This window comes from Pelodiscus sinensis, chromosome 4 (assembly GCF_049634645.1).
Source record: "Pelodiscus sinensis isolate JC-2024 chromosome 4, ASM4963464v1, whole genome shotgun sequence".
Classification (NCBI taxonomy): domain Eukaryota; kingdom Metazoa; phylum Chordata; order Testudines; family Trionychidae; genus Pelodiscus; species Pelodiscus sinensis.
Genome location: NC_134714.1, coordinates 17,302,960 through 17,321,754, shown reverse-complemented (window position 1 = coordinate 17,321,754; position 18,795 = coordinate 17,302,960). Strand labels below are relative to the sequence as shown.

The window sequence follows — 18,795 nt, the reverse complement described above, 5'->3', positions numbered from 1 at the left end:
TGGATTATTATAGTGTGGATATGAATGAGATTCTGTCTTTAACGTTTAACTGGTTAATTAATTAAATAGGATTTTACATCAATAGTCCTGATATTTACTTTGCTAGCTGTAGTCTTGAGAGCCATTAAAAAAGCCAACTCAGGTTTCTTTTATTTCATGAAGGAAAGGGAAAAGGGAGTGTAGAAAATCTCACAGTGGTTATTGATTAACTTTTTGTACCCATCCAAAGCTTATTTAATATGCAGTGCGTCTGACAGTTTGACCGTGGGCTGAAGTCAGTGGAGTTGCATTGTTAAAACAGCATATTAAGGAGAAGAATGAGGCTCTCAAATAGGCACTAGGTCAGCAATGTACTTAAACACATGCCTAACTTTAAGCACATGTGCCTTCTCATTGACTTCAATTCAGTCTCTTTTGGCCTAATGTTTAAAAAATAGAACTCTGACTTGGAAAGCTCTGTGGACTTTAGGCCAAAGGCATCTGACCTTCTTGCATCTCAATTAACCCATCCAGAAAATGAGAGTGAAAAAACAACAGCACCTCATTAAAAAAAGACGCAGACACCATGACTGGTTTGAGCATCCCTTAGTCAATAAATTACCAAATAAAATGACTCTCCAAGAACTGTTATGTCTATCAGGAAAGGACACCTACTTCAGAAACTGTCCAGACATATATCTACATACAGGCGACCCGTGGTAATAGTCAGAAATGAGCTCTTCTCATTCCATCAAGAAATAATCTAAGTGCACAAATGTTTTCCATACTGTGCTCAGATTTGCCTGATAATCAAAAGGTAGGAATTGTGGACAGTGCACACACTAGCACTGAGAGGCTCAGGTACACAGCAAAAGATTTGGATCCACATCAAGACTTTCCATCTAGCAGTCCATCCTGCTTGCTCTCCCTTCCTCAAACAGAACTGGCCCTGGCCCATTTTCTCTTCCTTCTCCACCCAGGCTATGTCTAGACGTCAGGCTTCTTTCAGAAGAAGCTTTTCCAGAAGAGATCTTCTGAAAAAATCTTCTGAAAAGATCTTCCGAAAGAGAACGTCCACACTGCCAAAGACAGATAGCGTCCACACTGAATGTGGACGCATGTAAGCTGTGGGCGGAGTGAACACCATGGCAACTGTGCTTTTTCCTCTACTTCTATCGAAAGAACTCCCTCTTCCCCATCCACACATGCCTTTTTTCCAAAAGAGCCCTTTTGGAAAAGGTGTTCAGGCTTGTAGAAAGAGGGTTACCAATGTCAGAAAAACCACTCTGTTCTTTCAATTTTTTTCTGAAAGAACACGATTGCAGTGTGGACGTAATTGAAGTTTTTTCGGAAAAAGAAAAAACTCTGTAGTGTAGACATACCCCTAGAGGGATTGGCTTGATAATCCAGCTCTCCTAGGCTTGCAAATGCTGCTCCTTTCAATGTCACTTTCTCTGGTACACAAGAGCTGCAGGAAGCCTTCCTGCTGTACCTGGAAAATACAAGGAATAAGCAGAGAGAATTTAGGCTCTTTACAATTAAAACACAGCCACTAGCAGAAATTTTGATTTTTAATCCAAACTGACTTAATCCAGGGATGGCAGAACCAATTCCAGAAAAAAAGTCAGAAGTGGCTTTGTGCAACTGATTCTCCAAACAAAATCCGAACCCAAGGTTTGGTGGTTTCATTCCAGTGAAAAAATCCTACAGTACGTAGTAGACAAAGACAAGTTTTGTGACCCCCCCCCATAGATTATTTCCTATAAAATTTCAAATGATTTGTTCTTCTGTCTTTATTAAATACTATTGGTGACATCCTGGCCCCACTAAAGTCAATGGAAAACCTTCCATTGACTTCAATGGGGCTAGGATTTCAGGTTTTTTGAACAATTTCTCTAGCACCCTACTATTTCATTATTAAGAGCTATAAGGTATTTCCAGAATGGGAAATAAGAGCTCACACATCTCTTCTCATCTTAGAGTCATAGAACCATAGTAGGGTTAACAGGGTCTGCAAGGGTCTTGTAGCCTAACCTCCACCATGATACAGCATTTGCTGTGTCTAACCCATCGCAGATAGATGGCTACCTGGCCTCTTTTGAAAACCTCCAGTGAAAGAGATGTTTCCCATCTCCTTCCCTTTTCAGAGCCAGTTATGAGGAGGATACATGACAGTTTAAAATTGGATTGAAATCACTTTACATAGAGCACTGCACAATTGTGAGGAGGTAGTGACTTTGGGTCACTTCTCTCAATATCAGTCTTGACTACGATTCGAACAATTGTGCTTGAGGAGTAGATGAAACTGTTCTTATTGAATACAAATCACCCCTTGCTCAGAACCGGTCCAAAACCTTGTCAAGGTTAAATTAAATGTAGAAGACACATTCCTATTCCAAGCCGTGAGAGATTGCCCTTCTCCTAAGCTATGAAGGCTCTCTCATCCAGCCTATTCCCTTACTCCTCCATAGCTTCCTCTACCTTTGGGAATTCCAGGGATAAATTATTAACCTACTCATGGGTCATATGAATGGCTGTTTTATGGTTTCAACATTGTAAACTGCATTAACAAGTGTTTCTCTCTGCAGTATGGCCACTCAACACAGCACAGGGAGCACACTTAATGAGATGTAACATAAACCTACCAGGCAGCTCTGTATGCTCAATAGAAAAGAATGCCAACCTTGTGGTATTTCTTCACCAATTTTTAGTTTTAAATTAGAAGCCCTGTCCCACAACCTAAACCACAAATATCACATTTCTCTGTCATGCCCCTTATGGAACAGTCCTAAATAATTTAATAGGGATGAAATAGGTAAGAGGTCAGAGACCTAATCCTCAACAAATGCAGCACCAGAAAGACTGTCTCAGGCAGGGGCTGTGCAATTTGTTCTGGTACCATCAGGCTGGTGCAGGTCATTTCCCGGTGCACTGGTCTTTCAAGAAAGTCTTGTGGTGAACAGGTGGTTTTAAGGTCTGAGAAGCAGGTCTAGGCTTTAAACCTGCAAAGCTGCTATGTGGAGCCCTAGAGGTGGGTACATTTCAGTGGTGGGGGAAGTGAATAGCCTTGTTACAAAAGATCCATTGGGAACACTCTTAATTTGTGGGGCTATTGTTGAAAGTTGATTGTATTGAGGCAGAGGTATCCCAGCAGTTATAGGATATAAATATTACATGCCACACCACTCAGTGACAGGAGCTATTTACTTGCACTTGCTCAAGAAGAGCTAGAATATTTTGTAGGCGGTCAGCTAATCAGGGAAATTTCCACCACCAGCAACCATTGGAACCCTGATCTTGTTCAGTGGAATTTCCAGAATCCATCAGGAGAGGACTTCAAAGTGTCTTTCAAACACACTGCAGACACAATAGGGCTCTGAGGTCCAGATATCTATGGAGCCACCCAGATTAGAAATGTCCTGGCACCAGAATCCTTTGAGCCAATTTAACAGCTTTATGGCTAGATTCTTATTCTGTTACTTGTGTTGAATAGTACTTTACTCCCACAGGGTATGTCTACACTACCCCGCTAGTTCGAACTAGCGGGGTAATGTATGCATACCGAACGTGCAAATGAAGCCCGGGATTTGAATTTCCCGGGCTTTATTTGCATAAGCCGGCCGGCGCCATTTTTAAATGCCGGCTTGTTCGAACCCCGTGCCGCGCGGCTACACGCGGCACAGACTAGATAGTTCGAACTAGCTAGCCATTCCGAACTATCTGTACGCCTCGTGGCACGGGCTAGATAGTTCGAACTAGCTAGCCCGTGCCGCGTGTAGCCGCGCGGCACGGGGTTCGAACAAGCCGGCATTTAAAAATGGCGCCGGCCGGCTTATGCAAATAAAGCCCGGGAAATTCAAATCCCGGGCTTCATTTGCATGTTCGGTATGCATACATTACCCCGCTAGTTCGAACTAGCGGGGTAGTGTAGACATACCCTGAGATAGCCTACTGAAGTCAACGGGACATCTTGGGGAGCAAGATGGCTCTTGGCATGAGCAGTGGTATCAGAATCTGATCCTTAATTTGGAAATATTGTAAACAAGTCAGCTCTGAGATAGTACACGTAAAGACAATGGAGTTGTACCAGTTTACACCAGCTGAGGATCTAATCCTTCCTATCCATACCTTGTGTGGCTGTTCAGTGTGATGTGCTTCTGCAGCTGCATTAGTGTTAAATGTCTATTGCAAAGAAAAATAACCCAAACAACTGGTCAATGTATCAATGGAAGAAAAATCAACCTTGAAAGGTCAAGAATATAACCTCTCCCCTCCTTATTTATCAAGTTCAGAGCCTTTGAACCAGCTATTTGCATATGTTAAAATCTAATTTCAGTTTTTCATCATATAGAGTTAGGGTTTTTTAATGAAATATGTGCCCTCCAGGCACTATTGAAGTCTAATTAAAAATCATTCAAAAGCCACTTTTTCCGTGTTTGTGCCTGAAGCAACATTTCCATCTCATATCAAAAGCATAACGCATTGCTGCTTAATTAAATTTTGCCTCTCAAAGCTACAAGTTCTCAGAGGATCTGCTGGAGTTTCAGAACCTCATCTATATTGCGTTGGCTTGTTCATCCTTTGTTTGCAACAGTCATGACAATGTGAGGAGTCCTGTAACTTTTTGTTTCTATCAATGGAAAGACATTCATGGCCAGGATTCTTAACCCAGTAACCCATTTGGTCATGATGGCTGAAACCAATAAATTTTGAGGATGAAGGAACTTTGCGACTCACAACACTGTGGATTTCCTCCCTGAAGTGAATGATCCATCTTTAAGTATTATAATCCTAATCAATTGCCTATTATCAACTTATAAATTTTATAAAGCTGAAAGTTGAAGTTTGGAAAGAATACAGATGATAGACTGTATCCCTCCTGCCTATCCCCAGAATATCTTGATTTTGGGTTGACAGATTTCCAACACTTCCATGCATGGGAGCTGATGGTGATGGGTTGGTTTTCAAGATAAAAGTCTAATATTCCCAGTCTCTCCCCTCATGTAATTAATTTCCTTTTCTGGCATGCGTGCAGGCGGGCAGGCGAGCGGGCGGGCGTGTCAGGGATCATGAAATGGAGGTGTGACTAGGTGTGACGTAGTGGGGGGTACCTTGCTGGTTTCTATGCTGGGCAGTGGGCTGTGGGTGACCTCCACTGGCTGCTGTCTGTAGCACGGCCCAGCAGGGCAGGAGATGAGTCATTATGCAAAGGGGGCTCCAAACCTGTCTGACCAGCTACCCCTCAGGGAGAGAAACAAAGGAAGGTGGAAAGCCGGCACTGGCTGCGGGGGCAGGGCTGGAAGAGAGTTAGTTTCTGTCTGGGAGCATGGAGGAGACAGCCCCTAGGGAAAGGGGCTGGAATTTAGGGGCCCAGTCTCCCCCATCTCAAGGGGGGCTGAGGCATCCTAGGCCTGCCCTGGAACCAGATTACATCTGTGCTGTATCCTGGAGAAGCAATAAACACCCTCTATTCTACTGGCTGGTGGAGTCTGTCCGTGACATTACGGGGGTGCAGGAAACGGGAAAACCCCAATGCCATCACACTAGGACAATAAAACTAAGAGAAAAGTATTGGAAAAGGCAAGAGAGTTGACTCAGCTCCAAGGCAGATTTTTTTTAATGCTTTGGGATGTTTTTATTTTTAAAACTTTCTGGGATGCACAGAGGGCAAGAGGGAACAACATGGCTCGAACATCAACACATACCATTGAGTAGCTTCTTTTACTTGTCTTACAGGAAGTCTCTAGCTAAAGGAGCCTAAGCCAAGCAACCAAAGGACACTTTGAGCAGCCTGGCTTGAACTTTCAATAGGGGGGCCTGGTTTTTATAAGCAGACCTTAAATTGCCAAAGATAATGTTCAAACCATGGCCTGGTTTTGACCCATGCAACCTTGCTGCAGCCCATGGAGTTACATGAGTACCTCAGGGGACCACGAGAGAAAAAAGCCTGCACTGATAAAAGTCTTGAAATCAGGTTTGCCCATATCAGCTTTTCAATAATTCTCTTGTGGAGAAAAGAGGCAGAGTGTGCATGAACCAATGACAAAAGAAAAGAAAGCATTTTTTAAACACAATTGGACCCTATAGGAACTGCTGTCATTTCCTGGAAGTTAATTTCAGAGGTGTTGTGTACCAGGGTTCAGATTACAATTCGACAAGTGGGTGGGTGTCTAAGGAAGGCTAAGTTGGTCATTTCCATGCGGAGGAGGCTGGAAGTAGGTGCAAGTTACTCCACTGAAATTGTCCCATGATCATTAAAACTTGGTATATCTATGTCACACAGCTGCTGCACTGGCTGGCCCACACCTGGCTACCTGAGCAGTTGGCTGTGCTACCAGAGCCAGGCCAGCCAGAGCTCAAAGGGGCGGGTCACATTTCTGGCTGCGGTCCACAGGCCGAAGAGTTGATATCCCAGCCAAGGGAGCATTGCAGTTGCATGTGTACGCCAAAGTGCTTTGAAACCCTGTTTCTTTGCTAAAAACTCCTTATCCATCCCCTAGCTCCTCCACTGGGGAGTGGCTTCTTTGAGCCTCAACACAGCTCCAAAGTAGCCCCCACATCAGTGTAACTGCCTCCCACCCCAGGGATTCTCCAGTGGCACAGAGCTGGTGCTTCACTCCTCACTCTTTAGCCCTAATCACTACCACATCGAAGTGCTTCACAAGTCCTAGTGGATTTTTTTTCTCTTGCAACACATTCTTTAGTAACAAAGGTTTTTTTTCTTAGTTTATCAAAGAGGAGCTGAGCCACAAGATGGATAATATATTAGAAGTGGGTCTTTGTCCACGAAAGCTTATGCTCCAATACATCTCTTAGTCTATAAGGGTATGTCTACCTTAGCTCGTTAATTCGAGCTAGGTAGACAAATGAGGCAACCGGAGTTGCAAATGAAGCCCAGGATTTAAATATCCAGGGCTTTATTTGCATGTTCCCATCTGGTCGCCATTTTGAAATTTCACTAGCCCGAACTCACTGCTGCGTGTAGCCGCGCGGCAGTGAGTTCAGCATAGTGAAATTTCAAAATGGTGACCAGACGGGAACATGCAAATAAAGCCCGGGATATTTAAATCCCAGGCTTCATTTGCAATTCCGGTCGCCTCATTTGCCTACCTAGCTCGAATTAATGAGCTAGTGTAGACATACCCCAAGGTGCCACAGGACTCCTTGTCGCTTTTGCAGATCCAGACTAACATGACTACCCCCTGATACTTGACAAGATGGATTATGTGACTTACCTACTGTTGCACAGGTGGTCTGTGGCTGAGTCAGGAAATGAACCCAGGTCTACCCTATCCTACTCTGCTTTTTCTACTGCTGCTGGTGTGGTTGGGGCAGAAGAATGGTCCAGGAGGGCAGTGTTAGACAGTGTAGCTCAAGATGCATCTCCAGTGGAGCCAGAGCTGTACTTTCTGGGTTGGGTAGATATACACACACTTGCTTTGAGCAAGCTAAAAATCAGTGTAGCTATGGCAGCACAGGTGGTGGAATGGACTAGAGGCCCAAGGCGGTAGCTAAGGTCATTGTACTCTGGGTGGCGAGGCTGTCTCACTGCTGTTGCACTGCTGTTTTTAGTGCACTAACGCTATCTAAGCTTGCATATCTGTTTATTCCCAAGCTAGACACTAGCCCTATAGCTCCACTGCAGACATACCCTTCCAAGAGCTCCAAAGGTGCTCTAATGTGTACCTGGGGACCATACCATCCATCGGACAACTCAGAGTAAGACCTATAGCCAACTTGGCTGGGCAAAGACTAAGCCAGGATAAATCTCCAAGTACTTGGAGAATAAAGCAAAAAGGGGCTCTTTAGGGTGTGATGAGATGACAGTTAGGAAGGGACATTTAGGCTTCCTATTATGTAAAACTGCCCAGCAGAGAGATTTACTCACCTGCTGAACAGCCTCTCAAGGGAAACCCCACCGTTAGGTCAAAGTGCTAGAAAATGTACGAAGGAAAAAATCTTGCCATGGCAGGAGGATGCATTGGTTACAGATAATAAGTCTTGTCCTGTTCTAAGTGAGGATTCTATGTTTTTGCTTTAGGTTGTTTTTTGACACAGATAAAAGTTTATATTAAGACAGAGCAACTTCGGACAATTTCACACGGGATTCCTACAACTGAATCTATGCAGAGCCCGATCAGAGGGAGTCAACCCACATTGATCCAGTTGTGGAATCAGGGCTTCAGTTCTCTTGCCTTCTCCTTTTGACCTGCTTATGTCTCCCTTTCATTCTTTCCAACTCTGAGTCTGTCTGGCATGGAACAGAACATGACCCCTTCCGTACGTGCCTGGTGCAGCCTCACCTTAATCTACATTCAATAGCATGCATGCTGGTCTTTGGGACTGTCAAGAATAAGTTTCCAAGGAATTATTTTGTCATTTCATGTGAAATAAACGAACTCTGATAAGGATCTGCATTCTGCTTCCATAAAAACCTATGGCTGCCATATCTTGCGTCTAAATATTTTCTCACACAAACACACAAGTAACTCATTCTTCTCCATAAAAGCCGGAAAAGGCTGCCGCGATCAGCTGTTCCAGTGAATGTCTGGGAGGGAGGCCTTTGCTCTTTCATTATCAGCAGTCACCACGAAGTGCTGGCCAGGGAGGGCTCAGCGTAACAGCAGGAAAAGGGTTTCATATCTGGAAATAATCTCACAGGAGTCACTCCTAAGGCTGGAATTCTTGGCAGAAACCTTTCATCAAGGCTTCTTGAAAGAGTGAGGCAATGTGTTCCCTTCCTTTTGCTAACCTCTGCAATGTTACCCACATTTCTAAAACTACCATGCTCCAGTCAAAAGGAGTTCCAGAAAGTAAACGTCTGTCATTTAATATTAGAGAACTGATATAAATCATCCAATCTATTGCACACTAGACATCTCAGGCTATTTCTGGAGGTACCTACATGGCTTGTGTTGCTACAGTACCTAGAGCCCCCCATGCACGAGTTACACTTCTCCTCAACCCCCCCCCCCCAGCAGGGCTCTATTATTCATATTTTATGGATGGGGAACTGAGGCACAACAATACTAAGGGCCATGCTTTCAAGGGCAGTGTGAATTGGGGTGCTGAGCTTTAAAAACTCCTGCCCCCCAACAATTTGTACAAGATAGGACTAGAACCCACATCTCCAGAATTACAAGGCCCTTTAGCATTCACCTATACAGAGATAGTGCTAGTAAATGGACCCCTTTTTATTTTTCTGTTGCAAACTGTGGGCTGTACAGGTGTGTACGTACCACCAACAGGTGGAACTGACCCTGGAATCTCTGGAGCTTAGTGCATGAGCCTCTACCACTTGAGGTAAAAGTCAGCTGGTTTTCAGCTAAAGCGTAGAACAAAGTCATTCGTTCTGTAAGTGGTCTAAGTGCCACTACACGGGACAGTGAACCACACCCAGTAGGTGCAGGGGTTACAGGTTCTACTGTCCACAATTTAAATCTTCTAGGGGGGCTTCTTTTTCTGTTAGTGCATTTTAGCTCTTGAATAGAGATGGGCCCATACTGCAATCCAGAGGTGAAAGGAATTTAAATTTCTTACAGATACTGTCCTATTGCAATCCAGGTCCCTGCCAGCTCTTTAAATGGCTCCCTGCAGCTCAGCATGTTCCTGCTAGAGCTGTGCACCAGGACGCACCCCCTTATTTCACCTCTGCCGCAATCTCTGGTCCAAACAGTGTAGCTTCAGGAACTTGACATCTGAATCCAGCTCTGTGTTGTGCAGTCGCACTTCATCTCAGTTTCTGGAGCTCCATTGAGCTCAATTACAAAGATACAAATAGCCTGTCACACTGCTAACGACATTATTCTAGAAAAACTGCATTTGTTAGGGGAAGTAGTAGCCATCTCGATTCCAGATATGCACAAAATACAGAAGAAAATTGTTACATGGAACTACACAAAACTTCAGGAGGGTGGGTGGGGAAAAGACATTGTAGCTGCAAAAGAGGGCCTTCTAAAAAAAGCTAGAAAATCCCTAGATCGCCACAAGATAAGTTAGCATTGTTCTTTGTAGTGTTCGTAACATGACAAAAATGGAAAGTCTTCTTGCCTTGAAATTCTCTGGTTGCTGTTTTGTTTGTTCCTTATTAAGCAGTTAATAAACAAAACTGTTTGGGTTAATTTTATCGTGTGTATTGCAAGTTGCTAAGTAACATGGCTCCACTCTGCCTGAAGTCTGCATTGTGAGACAACTGAGGAAGGCAATAAAGTGCTATAAAATAAATGGAATGGATCACATTATGCTGTACCAAGCCACAGCTCAATGTTCAATGTGTTTTTTTGTTTTGTTTTTTTTAGTGGTGGAGGAAAAAAAGTTAGGTGCAGGGGCAGCCACTCCTGTTACTGTTTTAAAAGGTGCCATTTTGTGATTTATGGTAAAAAGTGGCCCATAGTCTCGGCTTTTCTGAGGTCACCGATAGTGGAAGCTAGTAAAAAAAAAAGGACAGCTCTAAGTGGAACAAAGGGTGATGCAATTTCTGCCCAGGGACAGTAGTCAGTACTTCTTTAGGAAGTCCTGGATTATTTGGAAAGGCACAGATGAAGCCTGGATGCCATTCAATACGGAGATTAAAAACTCTTCTCCCACTGGGGATTGTCTGCAGGTTGGGGAAGAGAGCCAATGAATGGCACCGGTGTCACACTGTAAGCAAGAGAAAGAGAATTCACTATTAGAAATAGGTTGAGACCAGTGTTCTCTCTAATTTTTTCCATCCATGTGTGGAATAAATGTTATATGCACTGAGGCATGTGTGCACATGCACCACTAGTAGAAACACATCCTGACTGCTGTGGGCATTGAGGGCGCTCTGCTAATTAGTTGGGCAGCATTTGAATGTCTCCTGGGCAGCCACCCAAGTGCTCAGCTTTTACAAGGAACACAGGTTGAACCTATTTAGCTATACCTAGGAGCTCTTTGAGTCAGAGGCGTAGCGAGGGTGTTATGCCCCAGGAGCAAAGGAAAAATTTGCACCCCCTGCCGCTGCTGCATGATGGGACCCAAAGCTGGCACCCAGCTGAGCCCGAACCTGGGAGGAGTGGCAGAGCTTATACCACATCTTCCCCAGCCCCCTCCAGTTTGGGGTCGGGCTCCTGCACACACTAACCTGCCAGTGGAGATGGAGGAGGGTCAGGCTGGGGGAAGAGAGGTGGGGAGGAGGCTTCAGCTGCCGGCAGCAGACAGAGGAGGAGCAGGTGAGCTGAGGGATTATGAGGAGCAGAAGGGGACTAAATTGGTGCCACTGGGCAACTTCCCTTGCCCCTCTCTTGCTATGCCACTGCCTTGAGTCATGGAAGAGAAAGGAAGGCTGGAGGAGTCAGATGTCTGAGCTGCAGGGATCTGAACTGGAACAGAAAAAGGGTGACAGGAGGGGGGGAAAGCAAGAACGGTCAGAAGAGAGGTGTTTGTAGTCAGCGTGGGAACTGAGCCAAGCTGGGACAAGGGCAGGTGAAGAAAGGATGGTCATTGAGTAGTGAAAATGCTTTACCATCAAAGAGGGAGAAGCTGTCTGGCTTATGAGAGCTTGGACCCAAACAAGAGAGTGTGGCACAGCATTAAAACAGACAGAAAGCCCAACTCATTAAAATATCACTTCTATATGAACGTAAACTGAGGGTTATTTTGGCATGCTGGCAGGAAGGCAGATACTGGAGTTTAAGACCAATTTCATTCCAAGAACAAGCGGTGGGGAGCAAGGAGCTCGTTTTGACATGTGTGAGTGTGAGAGACAGAGTGAGATTATGGTGAGAGTCACAAGATGGTGCTGTTACAGGTTATAAACTTATATTTGACATACAAGCTGGATTCAGTCTTTGAAGAAAGGTTGGGGTGTTGTTAGTATGGTTTCGTAGCTTCTCTTTGGAAGGAGGGGTTTCACACAGGAGAGTTTTGCTCCTTGTTTTAATCTCTTTAACTAAAGTAAATGTGTGGGACAGTTACTGCCTAAGGGGATTGCCTGCACATTGTTGATGATAGTCTCTGTTCAAGGACTGGCATGGACAGTGCAAATAAACAAGTCACATGAAGAAAACACCCAAGTTCTATGTCACCAATTTCTCCTGACCTGCCAGGCTTCAAATTCTGCTCCTGCCCAACAGAAAGAAAATCATTTTTTTTAAGTGAGTGCAAAATGCACTTTCAAAATGCAAAAATTCCCTTTAACTTCAGTGGCTTTAAATCAGGGCAGCATGGGAAGAAACAAAATCGAAATGCATATCAATGTCAGAGAAAGTGGCCTTTTTGCAACTTCACTTGTAATTTTTTGTGGTTTCCAAAATTACTTTAATTTCACAAACTTTTTCTCCTATAACTTCAATTTTGTTCCCCTTTAAGATGATTTTAGTTATTAACAAGCCACTCCAACAGCCAATGGTGGAATAATTCATAGGCAAGGTAGGCTCATGTCTAAGGTCTCAACTTTTATGTGATTACATCAGTATTTTGGCTTTCATCCAAAATAAAACCCTTGTGCTTACAAAGAAAAGTCCAAAAACCTGAGCTGAGTGTAACTGATGCAGTGAAACCTGCTTAAATCTGCAGAGAGCCAGAAACAAGAGTTCAGAGGAACTGTGCTGTGCCTCTCAATGGGGTATTGACTCCAAGATTCACTGCTCTGTGGAGCCCACCACACCTCTTCAAGAGAGGCTCAAGGGGGGAGTAGGAGGGGAAGAGTGCAGTGTGCTTGGAGCACCATTCATTACATATTGATGGGATAAGTGTGGAGATGCCTACTCTTCACCACCCCACTGCTGCCCTTCCCTCTCCAGAGGGAAGAGTGGAACTCTTGCTGCTCCTTATGGGAAAGGACTTTGTTTTCCACATCCCATACGACGGACTCTGACTAAGAAGGGAGAAGCCCCACCACTGGAATTCAGCAGTAGGCTTGCCAATATTGTATTTAAAAATAAAGGGGCTGTTTTCTTAGCACCCTGCCCTCCACCCCTTCTCCAGATATTATCATGATTATTAATAATAAGCTGTACTCACCTGTGTTCAACACAGGTATTTCTCGCTGCTTTGTGCAACACTCAGCAACTCCCAATCTTGTTGTATAAAGATTCAAAAAGAAGGGCCAACCCTTGAAATAAGGGATGGTTGTCAACCCTATTTAGTGGGAGCTTGCTACATCCCAGAGGTGAAGCCATCAGAATGCCCTTTGTTGTAATGAGCTTAGGACATTGAGTCGTCTTAACCAAGCCATGGTGACTTCTTCTCAAGATGAAGAGAAACCTGTGTTGTGCATTAGGAATACCAGAAGAGCGTGCACAGACACAGAGCCCTTTGCCTGCTGTTCGGAGCAGAGTCATTTCTTCAGGGGAAGTTCTCCCTCTCTCCCTCTGCTACGTTTCCCTACTGTGCCCCAGCTCTGCTCTCCCCTCCCCAACACCACTAACTCCCCATCCTGACTCATAAGACAAAGATTTGGAGTTTAAGTACCAGCCAACTCCTTTTGATAAGTCCACCTTCCAAAAGCAGGTGAATAATCTGTTGATATTTTCACAGCCTTTTGTCCAAGGTATCTTGACTCTTGTTTGTGTCATAGTCTGTGGATTTCACCTGTGTGCACAAGGCCTATGTACCACTTAATGCCCACTCAAAGTAGGGCTTTAATGGGCCCTAAGTAACATCTGGGCCTCATGCCAGCCTTTTGTACAGGGGCAAATTTAATTAATTCAGAGGAAAGTTAATTTTGGAGCAATGGAGGAAACTGAATGGTGGAAAACTATAGTCTATTCAGGAAGGTTTAGGTTGATATGGCAACAAAAATTTCTAAAAAGGATGAAAAGCAAATAATATTCTGTAACTATATAAATAGCTGAGTCATGTTGTTATGGAAACCCAGTAAACTGGGTTAAGTTGGACTACTTTCTCTCTTGGCAAGGCTTTCTGAAACAACTCGTGGGTATCATAACCTCATTACAACGAGATACAGAAAAAGGTGCAGCTAAGACATTAAATTGAATTATATACGGATATTGTCATTCTACAGAAACCACGGTAAAGATAAGAACTTCTGTCAGTATGAACCGAGTGTGAGACCCTCACCTACCACCCCCAGTATACCAAATGAAAAAGCTAGAGCAGCTGAAAGCCTATTATCTAGGTGGGGGTGGATTGCCCAGTGCAGGCACTGCAGAAGACAGACATAGATCTGCCTCCTTGAGGGTAATACCAAGGCAGGATGGTCACACTGCAGAAATTCTGTGCAGAGTCTGGCTATAGAGAGTCCAGGCTTATGTAAGTTAAAGTGGAAAGGGGGAACTTCAGCCCACAGAAGAGCCCAGGATGGGGAAGGCACTAAAGGTGGCTTGATGAGGCACATCACAAAAACTCACCTGGAGGCCGCCACTTTACCTCAAACTTTGCTTGATGCAAGTTACATTGGCATAAGGCTGCCATGGCTAGTGCATTGCTCTTCTGCATGCACACCTGGGTCTTCAGGTTGATGCTTTGCATGCTTACCAGGAGTGCTTGTGGCAATGTACAGTGCAGTGCACTGTGGGTAGGCAATACTGAAAGGCCTATAGTGATCCTGGGGAACTCTGCCTGCCCTTTACTTCCCTGACTCATGAAGCTGTACAATAGCTACCTTGACAGCACAAAAGAAAGATTCAGCTACAAGATCAGTAGGTGCAAGAGAGTGAATGTGGTTTTGGTAGACAAAGGGGCATTGTTTACTCCCCAGATTGGAGGTCAACCAGAAAAATATCCCAATGTTTATATCTGCCTGCTGTATTCTGCATAATATCTGTGAGGCAAACAGGAAAATCGGTGCCAGGCTGTGGAGCTGAGTTAAGCAGCCTGAAATAAGGGCTCTGAAAAGAGTACAACACAGAGGTACACATCCAAGAGAAGCTTTGAAAAGAGCACTGACAGTCACCCACAGTAACATGGTGTAGTGGTCAGTACTTTGTCTGGCCTTCAAGTTTTGGGGTCTGTGAAGAATTTTGTGGCACTTGGTGTTACATGTATAAATACAATCTTGTGTGCTAAAGCATCTATTAATTTTGCAGTGCTTGCTGTAACCTTTATAACCACATTGTGTTTGTTACTGATCCTATGAATTCTGTTGTCCTATACAACAGCAAGAAGTTGCGCTAAACATTCCGCTGCCTTTGTTGTGAAGTCATAAAAAAAGTTTTTTTTTTACTCTATACCAAAGCCGGTGCATAAAAACAAAGTACAGTGTAAAACAACTTCTGAAAGATACTCTGCTATGAATTAACAGAACTGCACAAGGGGCAAGAACATCCATGTCTATTTCAGTATATGTAGACTGTGTTTGTCCTTTCTGTCCCCTGGCATGAAGTAGTAAGAATGTGGCCCCTCACTGCTACGTGGAACGGTGGGGGAGGCTGTAGAGCAGGGGTTCTTAACCAGTGAGGTGTTCCTCCTCAGGGGAGGTGTGAGGTGCCTCCCAGAAAATTTATCCCAATTGCCTTCTCACTGGATAAAATTCTAAAGTTTAGATTTCTTCATAATTAATATTATGAATTACAATTATAAACATTAATTTCTTATTAACTTATAGAGTTCGGCACACTACAATAGCAGTGAGAATCAATCAGGCCTATGTGACGACACACTACAATAATAGTACGCAAGCATTGCCGACTTTCATCTTCAAATATTACATAAATTTGTTAGGAAAAGGTTCAAAGTAAAAAGCTCATATTATTCATTTAGGCATTGTAACGGGGTTCACTCACCCCACAGCGGCACCAGCCGTCAGACTTGGGAATTAGCTCGGACGGCTGCATCCAGCATCTAGCTGATTCACCGGGTCCCAGGGTTCAGGCAGTCCTTGGGGTTCGAGCCGGGCCTTCAGCTCAGGCTGTTCTTCCGAATCACCAGACACCAGTAGAGCCTTGGGTTCCTCTAGATCAGAGGGTAGCCCTGCTGGCCGGCTTGGCCAGGCCTCGGCGGCCCAGGCAGGGAAGCCTTCGCTGGCCTGAGGGAAGGCGGCTGTGGGAGGCCTGGGCCAGGTCTCAGCCTCGTCAGCCAGGAGCTCTGGGCAGGCCTCTGTTTCCCGCAGACGCTGGGCCCCGACTGAGCTCCCTGGCAGAGTTCTTATAGTCCTAGCCACTCCCCTTAGCTTCCTGTCAGGTGAGGGGGTGGGGCTAGGGTGTGCACAAAATGGCTCCCAGGGGGATGTGAACATGAAGTTTGCTTTCAGGGGAGGAATGAAGGTAAAAAGGTTAAGAACCCCTGCTGTAGAGAAATGCTAAAATGGAGCTCTCCATGGACTGCCAAGGGAAGCAAACTCTTTATGGTTGAGCCTGTCGGTGCACAAAGAATTTCAGCATCTGTATTTGCTGCTGGAGAAGCCTCATTACATTAAGTGTGGTTGCATATACATGCAATATATGGAAATAGCTTCTTTCACACTGACAGGCATGAATACAAAGATTAAGGCAAAACTACACAACACACAGGCCCCATTTAAGTCTGTTCTGCTGCTATTAATGAAATCCAATATTTACCCAATTTCCACCCATATGACAGCACTTTTAATGAGAAATGACAGTCCAGGAATTTAACTACTGAAGCGCATATCAATAGAAGACCATTATATTAACTACTTTTTTGGTTTGGCTCCCACGTGTTGAGCCCTGTGTAAACCCAAACCGTACTGTGGGCTGCAAACAAACGGCCTGCAGGCTACTTGTGGCCTGTAGTCTGCATGTGGCCCACGGGCCGCATATTGAGTAGCCCTGTCCTATGGTAATATCTGTGCTATCATCCGAGCCACTATTGTTATGTTGCAGGGAGTCCTAGCTTGCCTATTTGTGTTATCCAATAAAGATCTTGTTGTTTTATCTAACCTGCCTGTGTCTCAACTACACTAAACACCAATGATAGATGTGGAGGGGGTAGGATACTACAGACAGCCCATCTTCTGGCCAGTAAAATCATAGATCTGTTTCGGGCTAACACCTACATATGGAAGGTTCAAAGCAGTGAGTATTTGTTGGGCGCAACGTGACATTATGTGGCTTTGCACAGAGACTTTAGGCCTTATCAAGCCTATAAAATGCTGAGAGTCAGCATATGCCCCAACACAAAGGTGTTCTGTGATATGGGCGGATTGCCTACTTATTTAGAAAGCAAACACCCTACTAGATGAGTAGTAGATAGAGTTGCAGTTGCAGACTAGCTCTGAATCCAGCAAATGGTTTTCACAGTGCAGTCCAACGGAAGGAGCTACTGTCAAGACTAAAAGTGCAGTTCACTTAGTTTTGAAACTGATATGCCAAATATGAATAAGAGAGGCCCATCATTATATCCTTTCATGGGAACACAAAGGCTGCTGGGAGAATATCAAAGCAAAGTGGAGAATTACACTTTGGGCACCAATCTTTTGTCCTAACGATTTTCTAAGAGGAGATATATCTAGAACATCCAAGTCATAGCTATAGGATACTTCTGTTCTTTGCTTTAGAGAGAATGCTTTGACATCCAATGTTCAGCCACAGCCCACTTGAGAGACACACAAAAGCATCATTTGAATTAGCCTCCTCCTCCTGAGTCGCACACTGTATTGTATTGTCAGATGGGTGATTTTTAGATCAGAGGGATTGTTCTCAATTCCAGTTCACATCCTTAGGAATTTTCTCTCTTTAATTTCCTGTAATGAAATGCAACTTGATCTTTTTGGAAGAATACCAGGCAGGTAAATTAGCGAATCACACTGCTATTGCTGCCCTGTTATTGTTGCTACATCTGCCCATGAAAATAATTCCAGCGATATAATTGTTCATGGTATGCACAGCTTTCTTATCTTTAGTTCCACTGATATAGCTCCCTGACACCCTATCACTCTCAACACAATCAAGATTAGAGTCTGATGGAATGAGGTTGTTGAAAGCTTTTCCTTTCATATTTCCAAAGACGTGATAGCAAAGGGAATTTTAAAAGGGTACAGCGGGTATTCAATTCCTATAAAAAGCCTCTGTCACATATTTGATTCACCTTTCTATGGCTTAGCAGTCAGCATGCAGTGTTATTCCACAAGGGGTTACTGGAATGTGCTTTGTTCCCATGTATAAATAGATAGCTTTTAAACACGAGCATTCAAAAGTATGCAGAAGTGGACAGGATGTTAAGATTAAGAGCTCCTTTTCCTCTGGGGCTGTGCAAGAAACACACACGAAGAAAGTAAAAATCATCAGAGTTTGGCTTTTTGCCTGTTTTGCAAGTGGTATGTATGTGTGAGTGAGAGAGAAAAAGAGAGAGAGAATAGGGAGACATTTTTTGCCTTCATATCTTCTGCCATTAAAAATTGCCATTTGCCGTATGAAAAGATAAAATGTTGCATGATGTTGTAGGGTTGTTGTTCAAGGGGTAAACTCTGCTCCCTTGCAAAACATTTCTGAAAGCTTAATCAGCTACTCTGCGATCATGTCAGGACAGAGCTTCCCTGGACACGGAGAGCTGGTTCTGTACAAAAGTGACAATGCTGGGGTGGAAAATCAATCACGTTTTTGGTGTTTGTTTAGGGAATACAATGGAAAATGAACATGTAATTTCTCACTTCTGCCTTTCAGGTGGAAGAGAGAGAGATGAGGGTAAAAGAAGGGTGCTTTTGTGGTGGTATTGAGTATGTCAGTTCCCTTCAGCTTTGTGACTTTTTAGACTGTAAACTCCTCAGGGGAGGTGCTGACTCCCCATTGTGATTGTACAGTGCCTAACACAAGGAAAGCCTGTTGAGCTATATACATAATCAAAGGGAGATATGATAGAGACTCCATGAAGTTTGCTAGGGACTTCCCTACTGCTACTAATTTTACATGGAAGGCATTCAGATACTGCAGGGAT

At 44.1% G+C, this 18,795-nt stretch overlaps 1 long non-coding RNA gene across 2 annotated transcripts in view; it reads right to left on the bottom strand.

Annotated features, from left to right (window-relative positions):
* The window catches only part of LOC142829067 (uncharacterized), a 160,556-nt gene that overhangs the window by 17,498 nt on the left and 124,263 nt on the right, over window positions 1-18,795 (bottom strand). The window contains exons 1-2 of one of the 2 annotated variants that reach the window (XR_012903277.1): window positions 15,687-16,026; window positions 1,362-1,471 (exon numbers count right to left, since the gene is read on the bottom strand). This is a non-coding gene — a long non-coding RNA (uncharacterized LOC142829067). Of the gene's footprint in view, window positions 1-1,361; window positions 1,472-15,686; window positions 16,027-18,795 lie in introns of those variants that run through there. The other variant, XR_012903276.1, reaches the window with a different exon arrangement.